Below are 7,039 nucleotides of genomic sequence, written 5' to 3'. Positions count from 1 at the left end.
CACCGTCCACCCCCAGCCTCTGCCAGCCAGGATCGCAGGCATGTACAGGGAGAGCTTGGGGTGTAGACCTGGGCCTGCCTGCTGGCATCAGCTTGGCAAAATGTTGTATTCTTGCCCCGCTGCCATGACTGGCCCCTCCAGTTTTCTTTTTTTGAGACATAAAGTATTGCAGACAAAGTTTAAGCCCCTCTGGATCCAACCCAGCAGTGTCAATTCCCTCCCCTGAGGTCCCCAGTACTGGGGATTAGGTCTGTAGTTTTCTAATCCAAGGTTTTGTATGTTATGTACTTAAGTCAGTGTTTAATAGTGATATCTAGGGGCCGGCAGGTGGCGTAGTGGCTAAGGCGTTGGACTCCCACGTGGCTGACCATGGTTTGAGTCTCGGACCTCGTGGCTTGAAAAGTCACATCAAGGGACCATGAGATGGCGCATGGTTACATTGCTGGACTCTCACATGGTAGGCCATGGTTCAAGTGCCAGACCCAACAGCTGGAAAATCATACTGGGCACACGTGCAAGCATGCCCCAAAACCTGAGAGGAGAATGGAGGAGAAAGGATCGTGGCATGGCCATCCCCCCAGGGGATAACTTCTCACTTTCTGTCTCTCTGTCTCTCTGTCTCTTCAATGAGCACACATGTCCTAGAGCAAAAATCACTATAAAAAATAATAATAGTGATACTCAGAGCTATCAGGGGGGTCCGTGCTTAAAATTTCCATAAATGGGGCCACATTTACCCTGCCTTTCTTTTTTCTTTTTCTTCCGTTTTTGCTATAGGGTACAAGGGCTCACCAGGAAGAGACAGAAAGAGGGGGATGGCCGCGCCACAGTCCCTTCTCCTCCATGCTCCTCTTGGGATCTCGGGCACGCACACAGACGCGTCTGTTGTGACTTCCAACCCGCCAGATACTCGGGCCTGGAAACGCAGCCGGCCATGTGGGTTCCAGCCACCCTAACCTCCACCGCCTGCGGGCCCCGCATCTTGCTTTAGTCATTGTTTTTGAGACACCCATAGCCCTAGCTCGCTTTTCTGATCTGCTAAATAATGTTCCATTATGAGAATGTATCACGTTAAACTTCTTCATTAAAGTTTATTGTAGGGCCAGCAGGAGGCGTGGTGGTTAAGGTGCTGGACTCCCACATGGCCAACTACGGTGTGAGTACAGGACCAGAGGCTTGAAAATCACGCCAGCCATGTGTGCTTGGGCCCAACATCCTGAGAGGAGCCTGGAGGAGAAAGGACTGCAGCGTGGCCGGCCCCCGTGGGATCATTCTCCCTTCCCCTCTGTCTTCCTTCGTCTCTCTCCAGTGAGCGCACGTGTCCTATGGCGAAACCTTAAAAAAGTTATTGAGAGAGATGAGCACCCTAAGTTCTTGTGGCATAATCCGCACCCCTTTGCACCCCCGCCCTGGCCTTCCTAGCCAGCCAGGAGCACGGGTGCACACGCACATGCACTCGGCACGGGCGTCAACCAGGAGCCAGGCCCGCCATCTTCCACACAGATCCAGTCAAGGGGTCCCGCCCCACCCGAAACCGATATGGAAGGCCACCGCCGGGACATCACGTTGTATCATCCATGTCCCCACTGCTGGGCGGGAGGAGATGGCACACTCAGATCGGGAGGGGACTGGGTGACGGGCTCTAGGTGTGTGAGCAGCACCCCACCCCGGCTTCCCCATGCTGGGCGGGGGAGATGGCACACTCAGATCGGGAGGGGACTGGGTGACGGGCTCTAGGTGTGTGAGCAGCACCCCACCCCGGCTTCCCCATGCTGGGCGGGGGAGATGGCACACTCAGATCGGGAGGGGACTGGGTGACGGGCTCTAGGTGTGTGAGCAGCACCCCACCCCGGCTTCCCCATGCTGGCAGTTTCGGGTGCTGCCGCAGCTCACATCTCCCACGGTCACGTGCAGAAACCCCTCCACACAGCGGGGCCCTGCTGGGGGCCAGGCTGCCTCAGCGCTCACTGGAGTCTCGTTTTCCCGAGACGTTCGGGTACTGCCACTGTGAGCTACGACTGCTCCTCCCCAGGGAGAGCATCCCGAGTCACCTCCTCCAGGGCTCCGCGGGGCTTTCTTCTGCAGCGCCTGGCCTGGGCCCCTCCCCTGTTGGCGGTGCCACTGTGCCCACCAGTCGGACCAACCTCATGGAAGCCCGAGGTGGGCTGTGGGGACGGAGGGCGAGGCGCCCCGGGGGTGTGGAGGTCATTACAGAAACCCTGCTTCTGCAGGAAGGGTGCAGACGCCCGCCTTTCTCTCACTTCCTTTTTGGGGCCTGGGAGGGTTGGCCCCCGAGTGGCCAGCTGCTATTTTGGGGCCCTGGCTGTTCTGTGTGAAACCCCAGGCCCTCCCGGGAGGAAGGACGGTGGGAAGGGGGGCACCAGGTGATGCTGCCCTCGGCTGGGGTACGCTGGGCGCAGGTGCTGCGGTCACAGCGTCAGAGCGAAAGCCACCCGAAGGCCCGGCGGCCCGGCGTGGCAGGTTTCTGAACAGACAGCCGCCCTGCGGGGGGCTTCTAAGAGCCCGAGGAAGGGCCGTGGGCGGTGGCCCCAAGTAAACCCGTGCTGTAATTCTGCTTTCCATGAGCTCCCAGGAAGCCCCTCATAGTAAAAGTGCTCAGTATTTAGACTGAAAGGCTGCTTGTCGGGTCAGGGTATCTGAAGTCCCCAGTATTGACAGAAGGGGGACAGGCCCAGAGGGACCCCGTGCCTAGTTCGAGGTCATGCGCTGAGTTTGGGACACCATCCCAGAGCTCTCCCCGGGGCGGTGGCAGCGCCGCTTGCCTAGAACAGAAGCGAGTTGAGTTTTTGGGCTGCTGCACCCTCGCCCCAGCCTCTGTGGGCCTGGGAGTGGGACAGCGGCCTCCCAGGGCTGGCCAAAGCCCCATGGGCAGGCGAGGCTCAGAGGAGGAGAGAGCGGCTGGGAGGGGCAGAGGAGGGGCTGCCCTGATGCCACCGCGTCCTCACCCCCTCGCACACCCCGCTCCGTCAGTCTGTGATGTCTCTCTTCTGCACCATCCTGGTTGCTCTCGGGAGTTGTAGCTGATTCTCTGGGATAAAAATGGCCGCATGGCCTCCTTCACTCCTTCCCTTCCCTCTTCCGCCTCTCTCCCTCCCTCCCCTTCCCCATGTGCTTGTTGAGCGAGTACTTGTGCCCAGCCCTGTTCTGGTGGACGGTCAGGACTAAGCAAGACCTGAGCGAGCCCTTCCGAGGCGGTGTCACCCAAGCAGAGTGCAGGCAACAAGCCGTCCAGGCAGAGGAAACGGCGTGGAAAGACCCTGGGGCAGGAGCCCGAGGCCCCGAGGGGAAGTCCGTGTCTGGAGCAGCAGGACCAGGGCAGAGCAGCAGACCGCCTGGGGGAGAAAGGTCCAGGTTCGATGGCCTGCTGCCAGGACCCCGGCTCTCAGAGCAGCTGGGGACGTAGCAGGGGTCAGCAGAGGACGGCGAGCTGCCTTGTGGGTGTAAGAACCCCGCAGGCTCCTTGAGTGACAGGGGACTCACTCACTCAGGGCACACAGGCAGGGGCTGGTGGCCTCAGAATCATCTTGAAAGTGTGACCGCAGGATTTGCTCGTGGGCTGGGGTGGGGGGTTTGGTCCTGGGCGCCAACCTGACCATGTTCCCACCTCGGCTGGGCTGGCACTCCTGGTGGCCCTGTACCACGGCTGAGCCCCAGGTCCCGATCCGTACCTGTGAATGACCTACGGCACCTAGGGGCTCCAGGTGGCACCTACGGCGTCCGTCCTGCTCCACATCGGCCTGCTGGGACTCCTCGGTTTGCCCAGGGGTCACCACGCGCCGTGGCCTCGGGCAGGCCTCCTCAGCGCCCATCGCCTTCTGCTGTGGAAAGCCGCGTGGCCACCAGACAGGTGCTGAGGTCAGGTCCTCGACACCTGGGCCTCTCTGTGGGTGACGAAGTCCTGTCCTGGGGCTGCGTCTCCCAAGCGGCAGCTCTGACGTGGGGACACGGTAGGCTGGGAAGGGGGCACTCGGGGTGAGGGTAGACAGTGGGGTGGGTGAGCGGGGCGGGAGGCCTGGGGCTCAGGGCGAGGCAGGCCCTTGCTGCGCAGGCATCTGGCGGGGCTCTAAGGCGGTAGGGCAGGCGCTGGCCGCAGCGGGGTGGCACAGCCCTCGTCCTGCTGCCGGAGAAGCCCCAGTGGGTAGGAGCTCCGGCTCTGGGGAGCTGAGAGTGCTCCTGGTTCCAGAGGTGGTTCTTTCCGGAAGGGAAGATCTGGGCCTATCCTCCTGCGGTGGGTGAGACCCAGCCCTCGAGCCTTCACACCGGGCAGGAGGTCAGTATGGAGGCATCTTCTGTTCGCTCTGAGGGTGGGCGATCTTATGTCACTCAGTGTCAACTCTCAACTCACGGAGTCCATACGACAGCCTGTCATGTAAGGGCCGCCGTCATCCCGTTTACAGACGGGGACCCTGAGGCTCAGAGAAGTACCGTGGTCTGTCCAAAGAGTCATGGCTACTACGTGGCTGAGTGGGCTTGAGCCGGGTCTTCCTGGGCCACCTAAGCTGAGGGAGCTCTTAGGCGCAGCTCTGTCCGGGGCATGGAAAGCGGTGCGCACACCTTCAAGAGTGGCTAAGCGCTCTGACGGTCAGCGAAGCTGCAGCTGCACACGCCTCCTGGAGTGAGCGAGTCCCTCCCTGGCGTGCCTGACACCAACGTGCCACAACGCCCCTCGCAGCGCGTATGTGATAGCCCAAACTGTACACAGAAGCTTCCCGGGGCCGGCAGGGGCATGGTGGTTAAGGGCGCTGGACTCCACGTGGCTGACCGTGGTTCAAGTCCCGGATCTGGTGGCTTGATTTTTCTCTCTCTCTCTCTCTTTCTCTTGTTCTGTCCCTCTTTGGTCAAACTTTAAAAATAAATAAAGTTAAATAAAATAGTTCTGAAAGAAAGAAAGAGAGAAAGTAAAAGAAAGAAAAAAAGAAAGAAGAAAGAAAGAAAGAAAGAGAGGAAGGAAGAAAGAGGGGAAGAGAAACTTCCCGAATTACTCGCCCGCGGGAGAATGGTCTCGAGAGCTGTGTACAGAACGGCGCAGCACGGCCGTGAGGGCGCACTCACTCACTGTGCACGCAGCCTGCGTGACTCCGAGCCAGCGTGGAGCGCAGGAAGCTAGCCCGAGGTTCTAGCTCGTTCTCTGTTAATGAGAGAGATCCGAGTCTGGGATTTATAAAGAGCACAGGTTTGTTTAGCTCGCAGCCTTGGAGGTCCCAGGTGAAAGGGCCACTTGTGAGGGTCTTCTTGTTTGTGGTGACTCTCTGCAGGGCGCCAGGGGCCCTGGGTGTCATATGGCAACAACGGAGCTGGTGTGTCTGTCTGCCACAGAGGCCCCATGGGGCCCCATCCGGACAACCTTAGCTCATTTTAATTACCTCCCAAAGGCCCCACCTCTTACTCCCATAGTCAGATTCAGTTGTCGCTCTTTTAGTTCTGTCCCAACCAAATTGCATTACAAGAATTTGAGGGACGGGTACACTCAACCCAGAGCAACTCACAGGGATAGGTAACTGCACGGCCCCACGATGCCCAGGCTCTCCTAGGAAATGTGTCTTATGAAAATGCTCTGCGTGGATTTCAGAAAGCTTTCGTATCCAAAAGGAACTTGTACTTTAATTCCATTTTTTCCCCACGAACTTCCCTAAGTCCTCTCTGTGAAGCCATGTCGGGCAGAGCTACTCTCTCCTAGGGCAGGGCCAGGCCATGGAGCCTTCCGCAGCCAGGAGTGGGCGCTGACTTCATAGGGGCATTCACGCGGGACGTTCATGGAGTCAGGCACCTGAGATACCCCGCTCCATTTCCACTCACCCCAGTGAGAGAGACGGCCACCTCCGCTCCGTCTCATTGTCCCGTTTGGCCTGGGGGTTCACGCAGGTCTTAGGGAAATGAACCGCGGCACCAGGTCAGCTGCCGGCTCCCTGAAAGCCCTCCCCTGCTCCCCACTGCACTCATGGGGATAGGGATGACGAGTGATAGTCACCAAGGGCACAGGGCTAGACACGCAGAGGCACACCCCAGCCCTCCCCTGGCAGGACTCTACACTTCCAGTTTCCATGTGGGGTTCAGCTCTGGTTGCAAACTGTAGCTATCGGTGTTATAACACATGCTTTTTAACTGCTTTCCCTTCCTGTGTCACTCTACCCCTGCAGTTTATCTGCAATAAACTAATCTCATCTCAGTGTCCGCTGATGGGAGAGCCCAAACTAAAAGAGCCCTGGCCCTCACAGGACTCTGTCGAGTGGCAGGATGGATGATAAATGAGTGACAACAGGGGCCAGATGGCAGCTCAGCGGAAAAACACAGCCCTCCAGCAGGCACTCCCCACGGAAGGTCCCGGGTTTGCATCCAGAAAGCTTCCTGAGCATGCCGGGCACATCCATGCCCACGAACTGGCTGGAACTGGCTGGAACTGGCTGGAATTGGGAGTGGGCCATGGTGTTGGGACCGTGTTGGGGGTTCACTCTTTCACTTATGGAAGAAATAAATGAACTCGAAAAATAAAAAAAATGAAAAAATAAACAAGTAACGACAGACAAATACATAGTTCAGAAGTGTGCTAAGGAGTGTGAAGGGGAGAACAGAGCACCTGTAGGAGAGGCTGGGGGGGTGTGAGCACACATCTGGAATATGCTAGGTGAGGGGCAGGAAGGCTGCTCAGAGGAAGTGACACTGCAACAGAGACCCGGAGGCCAAGGTAGAGAAAGCCCCATTCCAGACAGCCAGAAGAGCACATGCAAAGGTCCTGGGCAGGAAGGAGCTTAGCATCTTCAAGCCACAGGGAAAAGCTCGACATCTCACCACAGTGCAGAGTCAGGGGGGAGGTAGGACATGAAACTGGAGACCTAGGCACGATCTACATCATCTCCCTGACACGTAGAACTAGTCGTTGTTTAATTCTTAAGATAATGGGACCTTCTGGCAATGGCAGGCTAGATTATCTCAGCCAAGTCCTCCTGCACCCTAGGAAGCCTGGACAAAAAAAAAAAAAAAAAAAAAAAAACTTTTAACCAAAGCCCCACCAGACAGGAGA

The sequence above is a fragment of the Tupaia chinensis genome, unplaced genomic scaffold (genome assembly GCF_000334495.1).
Source record: "Tupaia chinensis unplaced genomic scaffold, TupChi_1.0 Scaffold138725_1, whole genome shotgun sequence".
In the NCBI taxonomy this organism is placed as follows: domain Eukaryota; kingdom Metazoa; phylum Chordata; class Mammalia; order Scandentia; family Tupaiidae; genus Tupaia; species Tupaia belangeri.
Note: the sequence above shows the minus strand (reverse complement) of the source record.